We start from the raw sequence: 11,893 nt of genomic DNA, 5'->3' as shown, positions 1-11,893 counted from the left end.
AGTTACTTTTTTATTGAAAGTAATCCGTTAAGTTACTTTTGCGTTACATTTAAGTGCTGTGTTTGCTTGTTTGCTATTCTATTTTTAAAAGCCTTTTGCACCAGACGCCTCAGGCTGAAGGAAATGGAAATTCACGTCTGAACAGTAGAAGGTAGAAGAAGAAAGTTCAACACTTTTCAGCCATAAAAAAGAAGAATACATTTTAGTTTATAGTGTCATTTTTGCTTATTAGTATGGATGAATTGGATCATTGAAGGTCAGCAGCAAATTGGTTAATTAAATGGAATAAAAAAATACATAAAGTATATTTGTATTATTTAACATTTAATTATTGCAACTTTGAGTCATATTCTGAGTTGCTTTGAACTATTTTCATACATTTTTTGGAAAAATCTGATTTATTTATTTATTTATCTATTTTGTTTGTGAGTGAGATAAATTAATGCATGTTGACATTTATTCTTGATCATCTTACTCCCAATTTCTCTCAACAAGGGGACAGGAGAGCTTTCAATCGATAGATGGGTTAACAAGTAACTGGCATTACTTCTTTGAAAAAGTAACTCAGATATTTTCAAATGTAAAAAAAATAATAATATTTACTTTACTAGTTACTTGAAAAAAGTAATCTGATTACGTAACTCGCGTTACTAAAAAAAAAAGTGTGTGGCCATTTGTAAATTCACAAATCTGCTTCAAAGTTCCGATCTAAAACTAATGATTCATTGAACACGCCCTGAAGTTCTGATATGTATCAAAGAATTCACAAACCCATGATCTTAATGAAATGATTCACGATCCACACTCCGAAGTCCAGATCTGAATAATCATTTTAGATTGAAACTTACTTACTTACTGGAGTTCAACAACTATTGGCTTTTTCGCGCCTTCAGCCATATTTATACTAAACTGTCCTATTACTAGTCTCAGCCACTGACATCATGGCCACGAACCGTTGGCAGAACATCTAAGTAATGCATATGGCACACAAAAGTGGAAACACTTTAGGACTTTCAAAGTCATCCGTTGAATTATACAGGATTTCAGGGAGAAGTGCGTGTCGTGTTCTTTAACGTTTCACCTGGAAACAAAGGGATGGCGCCAATGGCTCCAAACCCCCTCACGAAAGAAGAAAGCCATCGTGTTAACAACTGTAACGACGAGTGCTTATCAGGATAAACTAAATGCTGAATTCTCAAAAGTATGTAAAATATTTAAAATTCGCGGCATATAGATTTTGAGTTTTACAAACCAGTCTGTTATTGTGGCGACATTTCCACGCCCTGAAACGTGATGCTGAAACGAAACAAACTGTGATTGGTTGTTTGACATGTCTGTCAAATTGCCTTATGGGCGGGCCTTGGCCATTGAAAGCTGCCATGGATTCCAGACCTTCAGCTACGTGAGACTATTACTCGCTAGATTGCTGGTTTTATCACATTACCTGAAATAATCAAAAAAGTATGATGTTTACAAATAAAATATCCACATCCAAATATCCATTTACTGCTAGTAAAAAACTCCATTAACATGACGAGCTGCACCTCAAAATACATGTTAGATGGAAATATTGTGCATTATGATCAAAGCTTAATTCCCTATATTTTAAATAGTTTAACCTCTGCAATTCTGTTGGTGACCGTTCAATTGGATCAGTTAGCATACCATTGAAGTTAATTTATCTGCATATTTAAGAAATTGTTGTATCTGATTGTATTAGTCTATAAATTGTGATGGTCAATGTCAAAATAGCAAATAGGAGAAGCAGATGAACACCAAATTGTGCAATAAATTGTAAAAGAAAAAAATTTAATTGTAAAAAATAAATAAATAAAATTGAAAATGCTTGCGCAGTTCACTCCTAATGAGCTGCAGCATGTAAGACATCAACATCAAATGAGATCTGAGAGGTGACAGCTGAAGTGTCATTTTGTTAAATCAATAAAACTAAGCTGATAATTAAGCTGATAAACTACACGGTAGCACTTTATTTTACAGTACGTGTACTAACATGTACTTATAGTGTACTTACAGCGTATTTATCTAAGAAAGTTCTTGTAATACAAGGTAACTACGTGGGGTAGGGTTAGGTTTAGGGGTAGGTTCAGGGTTAGTACCTAGTTATTACATAGTTATTGAAATTACTATAATAAGTACATAGTATGTACATGAGGAACAGGACTGTAAAATAAAGTGCTACCAACTACACACTAACAATTGCTGTAACAGCTACAACAGCCACATTCTGACATGCTGTTTTCCGTTAAAACTAACTGTAGAAAACAAAAATCCACTGTGGGCAATATTAGACTGTATGTGTTGTATCTTTAAAGTTTAATCTTTCTATCTAGCAGTCAGTGCATTAAATAAAGCAGCAGCCAGAGATAATTCTTTTCAAAATGTAAAACGAGACAAAAATAGGAACTTTTCACTGCTATAAAGCCAAGTCAACTGTTTATTTCAAGTCTTTCTAAACCAAACACCTTGACCTGCATCAGTTGCACTTCTCAAGTTTAGATTTCCAGAGCCGGTAAGAATTCAGTGGAGCTTGACAGACGATCACGCCTGGTCTGTTTGGATATAATATCCTGTCTGCCATCAGACCTCCTCTCAAACACTGGATGTTTCATCTGCTCGCTTCACACACACTTCCAGTTTCACAGAGCCACGTGCTTGACATGTTAAATATACTATATGTATGAGAGGAGAAAACTGACTGGGTAATACAGCTATTAGAAATTCATGATATGAATTGATATGACACGATATGCATTCATAAAATGTGCTTTGACCTTTTGAATTCAGCAAGCAATATTTTTAACATTTTCACAACACACCTCTCAATGTTGTGTCATTTTTTTTGAGGTGTAAAGTATAATCAAAGTTGCTATTTTAAATTGGAAAAAAATCTCTAGGTTTCAACACTTTTTTTACTCAGAAATTGCTAGCAAATATAAAATATATAAATAATAATAATTTCAAAGGAACAGCAAGCAACATGATTAGATTTTGACTGAAATGTGTGTGTGTGTGTGTGTGTGTGTAACATACTTAATAATCTAGTGTTATTTTAGTCCAATTTAAATACTATTATATTTTTATTAGTAGTTGCAATTAGTTTTAATTTTATATTTCCTCTTTTAATTTGATTTGAAACCTTTAGTGCGTTTGTTGTGTTTTAATGTGTTTGTGTTTTTTGTATGTTTTGTGTTTCATTTGTAGCCGTTTTTGATGTCTGCATAATTTATATACAATAAATATTTTAAATATATATAATTATAATGTATCATATATAATTGGAATAAATATCTTAATATTATACATTTCCATATATATACACAAATGTTTAAGTTTTGTTATTTTTCACCAATATACACATTCACATAAATGACAAGGCAAGAAACCTTCACTAACATTATAAGTGGAGTGCATGGGAACAAATAAGCAGCTTCAAGTGTGCAATACGAGTCTCTTGAGCATCCCTTAACTGCTAATTGAACCCGTTTGAGCATGTATGTGGAGGAGGTGTTAAAAGAGACTCAATGCAGTATGCTGGCTTGAAATGACCATCAAATTCAAACAAGATGTGGTATAAAGATTATATCTTTAATGGTTTGTTCGAGGATTTCTCAGGATGCGTTAACTGGTGTTGAACCTGGGCGTGCTCTTGAATGAGCAGTCTTTGATCAAATGAAAAACACAGAAGAAAAGTTAATAGTCAAGCTCAGAGATGAAAAATATTTTCAGACTTGCATGGCATCTTGATGTCCTGCGGTAAAAGTTGAGTCGCTGTTGAAACAGATGCAATTTCTTAATTAATCGTGCTGAGAGGCAAAAGTTCTCATTTTGGAGCTGACGAGAAAGATATTATCAAAACACAAAGAGCATCATGAAGCATTACAGGCGAAAGCATCATAAAACAAACAAAGCCACCAACATCTCTGAAAAAAAATCATCTTGAATTGTCCATCAATGTGTCAAGCAGCTCTTTGGAAATGCAGCAATCCAAAAAGGTACATCAATAGACAACTTTTTTCATCACAGCATATTAAAATCGAATCAATACAGCTCAAGGTTGCAAACCCTGAAGAACTGAAGTAAATGATAAAGAAAACTAACCGGCTTACAAAGTAGACTTCAGTGCAGCTTTGGCCTTCAGCAGAACACAATAGATAATTCTCCCATGACAACGAATAGAAAGTCAAGAATTTCCAAACATTTCCTAGCCACACACAATCAAAAAAGAGGTACACGCCGTCACCGGGACAGTACCTTTTCGATAGACACCATATGTACCATTAAGGTTCTTGCACTCTTTAGGGGAAAATATGCACTCTTTAGGAATAAATAAGGTACAAAATGTGTACCTTTGGAAAGGATATTGCCCCAGTGACCGCTTTTGTACCTTTTTTTCCTCACTCTCAGAAAAAAAAAAGTGTAAAAGCTGTTACTGGGACGGTATCTTTTCAAAAGGTACTAAAATGTACCATTTAGGTATATGCACTCATAAGGGGTAAATAAGTAATAAAGGTGTATTTTTTTTAAAGGCACCCCTCTAGTGACAGCTTTTGTGCTTTTTTCTGAGCATGTAGAGTATAAAAGCTAAAAAGTAAATTTACTGTAACTTCTTTTGCCTAAAATGGTAAAATGTATTAGTTTAAAAGTACATTACCATTTTAGGGAGTTCCTTATAGGGCCGTTTGCACTGAATGCGTCCTGGGATCTAGACATCAGGAATGATTTTTAGAAAATGCACATAATTTCCTACAGTTTCCATGCCAACTTGCTACTGTAAACAAAAGCTAGCAATGCTTGCCCCGCCTCTAGGGTCTTCTGATTGGTCCACTCCTTAGGAACTGATATTAATGAGCGGCACATGTAAAAGTAGTTAGTTCAACTTGACACTGTGTCTTAAAAACATGGCGCTCATGAGCAACAGACGCAACATTCATCCACAAAAAACAATGGCAAAGTGGCACATTGCAATGGAAAAACGAGTTCTGTGTGAACAGCTCCTTATACCTTCATGCCATGTTACTTTTGGGTTAGATAACATTTTATAGTTCTCTCTCTACACATAGTGAGTTATTGGCTTAAAAGTATTGGGACTCCAACTTGTAGCTTGTTTAAGAAAAGTTCTTTTTAACACGATGTGATATAGTACGCCCAAAACTGAAACAAAAGCAGAAAAGCAAATTAAAACTTGATTCTTGCAGTACGTGAATCGCTTGATGGTTCAAATGGTGCTCAAAGCTGTTTTAAAGGCATCGACGACTAGTGTCGGTGTAATCGCTTGGTAAACTTTGTTTGAGAGAAACATGAATATTGTAATTCTCAGGATTTGGAAACAAGAATCTCTACGATTGAGTTCAATTCCGTCTTTGGTTCAATCTACAGACTCTCAAAGAGCTGAAGTCTTGATGAATGTAAACCGTTAAATGTTTCTCGCGCCATGTAAAAAAAAGACCCTGTGTTTGATGATGAATGAAACTTTTTCTCAGTTTGTTACACTGATTTCAGTGACAGTTTGTTAAGGCCAAAATATTAGAGACCTTCAAGTGGTTCAAAATGTTACTTAAGTCACATGATGGTTGGGTAAAGCCGTTGAAAAGACTCCAGGGCTTTATGAAGGTCCTTCAACGTTGATGGTGGTGACCGTAGCCATGAAGCAGCGCTGGAACAGGCGGTCTGGGTCGGGCGGCTGGTTGTCACAGTCCAGTTTGCCCCGTAAGAAATGCTTGCGGAAACCCTGTGGTCCCTGTGCGGTGCTCGGCTGACTCAGACCCTCTTGAGGACTGGGCCCAGATCCTGAGAAACACATGACAGGAAACTTTAGACATTTGTCAGAAGAGTTTTCAGCTGCTTGCTGGTGTAACACTCCTTGGTAAGTCTACAGTCTATAAGTCCTTAAATATTGTCAGTGTGTTCTTCATGACTTGCCAGTGAGTTTTGATATAAGTGACACTGGAGAACAAGTCGCTGGGGTATATTTTTAGAAATAGACAATTATTATATAGGATATTAAGTAAAGATCATGCTCCATGAAGATATTTTGTAAATGTCCTATCATACATATATCAAAACGTAATTCTTGTCTAGTGATATGCATTGCTAAGAACTTAATTTGGATAAATTTAAAGGCGATTTTCTCAATATTTTTTTATTTTTTTTTGCACCCTCTGATTCCAGATTTTCAAATATACTTCAGATGAAGTATAAATCTCAATTTTCTCAATTTTTTTGTCACCTTTTATATATGTGGTCCAGGGTCACATATATAAAAATAGCAAGCAAAGAGTGCTACATGAGTATCTCTGTTAATACATCCTGGTTATAAGGGATATTTAATTAAAGACAATTCAATTCAATTTGATTTCAGCATTAATTATTACCAAAACACCATTTATTAATATTAGATTTTATTTTATATTTTCAGTTTTTATTTTAGTTTTACATTTTAACAATTACATGATTTGTTTGCATTTGTATTATTTTTTGTTTATCTTTAATATTTCTATTTAGGCTTTTATTTATTTTTTACTTTAGTTTTAGCAATTTTATTGTCTTTTTACATTTCAGTTAGGCAACATTCAAATTTTGTGTCCGTTTTTAAAAGTATTTATAGATTATTATAATCTACATATGTAATATATAATATCACAAGTATTTAATAATGTCTTTATTATGTTTTTATTTTTTAGTTTAAAGGAACACTACACTACTTTGGGAAATAGGCCCATTTTCCAGCTCCCTAAGAGTTAAACAGTTGAGTTTTACCGTTTTCGAATCCATTCAGCTGATCTCCAGGTCTGGCAGTAGCACGTTTAGCTTAGCTTAGCATAGATCCTTGAATCTGATTAGACTGTTAGCATCTCACTTCTGCTGACTGTCATACATGCAAAGTCGTTCCAGCGGATGACGTAGAATATATACTTCGCTAACATGCCGGTGAGAAGTGATGAATGCAGAGGCCTGGAGGAGAGAGCAAAACAAAATGCTGGCCAAAGATAATATTTTCTATAACTCAGATTTGATTCGTCTGAAAGAAGTAAGTCATACACCTATGATGCTTTGAAGGTGAGTAAAACAAGGGCTAATTTTCATTTTTGGGTGAACCAACCCTTTAAGTTTGAATAATTATGTGCTTTTGTAATTTTAAATACAAAAGAGAGTTTATATATACAGTACTGTGCAAAAGTCTTAGGCCAGTAGTATTTTCACCAACAAAAAATAGTTTTAAGTCAGTAACTTTTATGTTTTGCTGTAGTGTGTCAGTAGTAAATATCAGTTTACATTTCCAAACATTATATTTGCCATTAATTGTAATAATCCAGTGAGATTTGTGTTTGCACGAGGATTCGGACAGCAGCCGGTGCTCCACACAGAGATCTGATCATCATCAGTCTGTCTGAATATCATGAAGAACAGAACAAACTGAGACAGACTCAATCCAGAAAAACTGTGCCAATGTTTCCAAAACACTTCAAGAAACCTGCAAAGCTACATTACTGTGCAAAGTTTTAGGCACTTGTGTAAAAATGCTGTAAAGTGAGGATGCCATCAAAAATAATGCCAATAGATTTTATTAATTAACTTCTATTAACTTAACTTAATTAAATAAACATTTGGTGTGACCACACTATGCGTTAAAAAAAGCTTTTGTCCTAGGTGCACTTGTGCATTGTTTTTCAGGTAGCTTTGCAGTTAGGTTTCTTGAAGTTTCACTGGTCACTTTTTTAGGTACATCTTGCTAGTACCGAGTTGGAGCCCCTTTTGCCTTCAGAACTGCCTCAGTTCTTCATGGCATAGATTCAGCAAGGTGCTGAAAGCATTCCTCAGAGGTTTTGGCCCATATTGACATGATAGCATCAAGCAGTTGCTGCAGATTTGTTGGCTGCACATCCATGATACGAAGCTCCTGTTCCAGCACATCCCAAAGATGCTCTATTGGGTTGAGATCTGGTGACTGTGGGGGCCATTTTAGTACAGTGAACTCATTGCCATGTTCAAGAAACCAGTCTGAGATAATTTGAGCTTTGCGACATGGTACATTATCCTGCTCATCAGAAGATTGGTACACCTTGGTCATAAAGGGATGGACATGGTAAGGTAACAATGCTCAGGTAGGCCGTGACATTTAAACGAAGGGGCCGAAAGTGTGCCAAGAAAACATCCCCCACACCATTACACCACCACCAGCAGCCTGAACCGTTGAGACAAGGCAGGATGGATCCATGCTTTCATGTTCTTTATGCCAAATTCGGACTCTACCATCTGGATGTCGCAGCAGAAATCCAGACTCATCAGACCAGGCAACGTTTTTCAACATTCTTTTATTGTCCAATTTTGGTGAGCCTGTGTGAATTGTAGCCTCTGTTTCCTGTTCTTAGCTGACAGGAAACTTTTGAACATGATGAAGATGGCCAAATTTGTCTTATTTTGTTGAAATATTTTTTTTTCCATTTAGTTCTGCCCTTCGTAAGCAACAGAAGATACTTGTATGCAGGACCTTAAAGATTTTTCTGAAGAACGCTGCTCAGTTTAACTGTTCAGAACAAACAAGGGACTCATGCACAACCATCACAAAACAGAAAGACAGTCGAGGATCATCAGGGAACAGAACACAGTATTAAGAACCAAGGGTTCCCAAACTTCTGAGGGGGTTATTTTAATAATTTCAGCAATTTTTTTGTCTTGTGGACTAAATGTTAATATCTTTTATGTACAATATCTTACTCAGGACAGTACTAAATAAAAAATAACATGCATCTAGTATGATCTCTCTTATTATTTGAAAATTACTCATATTTTCACAGATTCTGCAAGGGGTGCTCAAACTTTCGAGCCCCACTGTGTGTGTGTATATATATATATATATATATATATATGTGTGTGTGTGTGTGTGTGTGTGTGTGTGTGTGTGTGTGTGTGTATGAAAAAACTACAAACTTAATATATACTAATAAAAAACTTTATATATTAAATAATATTATGTCATTCATTATAATTTGACTGCCAAAACTTTGACATTAGAATACACATTCAAATTTATTATTCAAAATAAGGATGACATGTTCTGATGATACCGTTTGCTTTCTTGGATATATCCCTTCTTTTTGTTTTATAGTAATTTGAGAGTTGCTTTGCATAAAGTCATCTGCTAAAAAGAAGAGATGCAAATGGTGTGCAGTTTTTGCAGTTGAGTCATTCTCTGGAGAAACAGGCTGTCAGGTCTCAGGTGTTCTGCTCGTCTCTGTAGTGTTACGTAAAGACTCCTGTTTCAGCAAAATTGATCGCTCTGCACTGCCGACTCTCAGAAATGACTGGGACGACCGTCTTTGGTGTTCACTAACTTTAACCTTCAGTTCTTTATGTTGAAAAGAAAATCTTGTAAATGACATACTTCACTACCTTGAAACGTTAAGGGTTAGCTTTAGAAAAAAACAAAAAGTGCTATGAATGCACACTGTTAAGCAATGAAATGTCACTTTGCTTTAAGAGACTGCAAAAAAAAGGGGGAAACAATGAGGCATTTTAGCCACCTCCTTTTGAAATGGCAGCAACACTAGATGGAAGATAAATACCACACAACATTTTTTTAAAAGGTACATATTTTTATCTAAATGGTACATTTTAGTACCTAGATGGAGCAATTTATTACCTTTTAATAGGGTATCAACCAGCTTTTATCTTTTTTTTTAAGAGAGTGCATATAGACAGAAGATAAAAAGGAGTAGAGTTGTGTAAGTTAATGACAGAATGAATGTAATTCTTCTAAACAAACTTGAATTAAATGTGCTGTGTAGATAAGGTGAAAGGGTCATTCTCTAAATGGAAACAGATGAAAAAAAACCAGCTATTAACCTTGACACCATATTTTATGTAATAAAATGCAAGAAATCGCATTATCCACTTAATGAATCTCAAGTTTTTGTGGAAGACAAAAAAGGTCAGAGGATGGCAGTGAGATGAAAAGAAAAGAAAAACAACGTCTTGATTGAACAACACATTGATTTCTAGATCTCCTGTGAATCTCCTGTTTCATACTGAAAACAAAAACCATAATTGGTCACTTTAAAATAACAAAAATCGATGTCACTTTGGTCTTTTTGCAGAGTTAGAGAAGAAGAAAACACGAGACGCTAAAGGCCACGGGAAGAGGTGCACTGCAGGTGAAATGATATCAATTATTTGTGTCCCAGACAGAATGGGGTGGGAATGACAATGATAAATGGAGGCGGTGGGACGGCAGACCGTCCTCATCCTCAAATCCTCCAGCTGAATGAGAAATTATATTGCGGAGGGTGTTTTAAAAGTTCATTTGTAATGGGTCGAGGTTTAGGTTTTGGATTTATATGTTCTGTGTGTCCAAAACATATCCAAAAGAAGAAACTTGACTTGGAAGGGCGGAAAATTCAGGAGAAATGGCAAGAAAGGTATTTGATCAATGAGGTGAACGCCCACTGTTTGATCACAACCCGTGGCTGTGGTAAAAGTGGGCAAAGTTAAACGACACTGAGACACACTTGGGTGGCTTCGGATGGAAAAAGTAAATGTGCGAGGAGTGTGTGATATTTATCGTCTACTATAATATAGTGATTGCTGTTTTAATGATGTGCGAGCTTGCAAAACAAACAAACAAAAAAATGTCTTAAGAGTTTGCTGTGGGACAAAGGATATAAGAATGCTGTTAGGCAAAAAAATGGCCTGTAAAAGTTTCTTGTTTTTATATTCATGCCATGATACTGTTAAGTAATATCAGCAAGAGTGTTGTTTTCCCGAATATCAGCGCGACTGCAGATGAATTGATTTTATATAACAACCAAGACATTAGTATTAAGTTAGTCACAATGATGTGTGCATTTCTAACATTTTATATGGTCTAAGGCAAAATAAAGTCATCATAATGTCACGGCAATGCAAGTTTTTATTGTCCACCTGGCAAAACTGGCCTTAAAGACAAAAAAGTCTAATCACTGATTTTTGCCTTAGCAATGTAAACACTTTCACTAGCACAGATAAGCAGGTCAAATATATTGATCCCTTTGTGATTCAGCACAAGGAAAAACATATTTTTGTTTTGCCACATCTCTGTAATTTATGTGAACTTAAATGTCAGCTTCATTGTGTGAACCAACTCTTAGCAATTCCCAATATTTGAGACTCATCACATCTGACCCAAAAGAAAAGACATTATCTTTTTTAAGTAGCCTATTATATTCGGTAGGCTATTCATCTTATTTCTCTGTTTGGATCAGAAGAAATGCTTCTTAGTTATTTGCAAGCTGTTGTTGCGTGAACAAATGACACACACAGAGACATGCACACTTAGGCACTGCCAGCAGTGAACTAATGATTTCTGAACAAAACGTGCTCAACGGAAGGTGAGGTACATTTGTTTGGTATCCAAAACTTTTGCTTCCCTTTGTCTACTTTGTCACAGTTTGCCAACTGCAGGTTATGCATCTCTGGATCTATAAAACAAGAAAGTGCTTGCCGTCACAAAAGTACAAACGCATTTTGCCAACTAATTTCAAAATGTGCTTATATGATCAAGATGCAACCAAAATTGAGATGCTTTGCAACAAACAGTGAGGTTACAGTTCGTATTTGTAGTGTATACTATTCATTGTATCATTTTGATGTTTTTTATTATTTTCATGACAATTAAGCATATTTTCCAGATGCATCTTTTTTTTATCCTTTGCTTTTGTGTTGTTGCATGTTATTTTTTTCTTAGGCATATGCAATGCACTATATACATAATCTTGCCTTGCCAATTCGCCTTACTTTTTCTCATTAGTGCAGATAAGGAGTCTCAATAGATTCTTCTTTTACAGTATCTAAATATATAACTGATTTGAAGTAATACAAATTAAAATTCAAGTCAGTA

The sequence above is a fragment of the Carassius gibelio genome, chromosome B23 (genome assembly GCF_023724105.1).
Source record: "Carassius gibelio isolate Cgi1373 ecotype wild population from Czech Republic chromosome B23, carGib1.2-hapl.c, whole genome shotgun sequence".
Lineage (NCBI taxonomy): Eukaryota > Metazoa > Chordata > Actinopteri > Cypriniformes > Cyprinidae > Carassius > Carassius gibelio.
Note: the sequence above shows the minus strand (reverse complement) of the source record.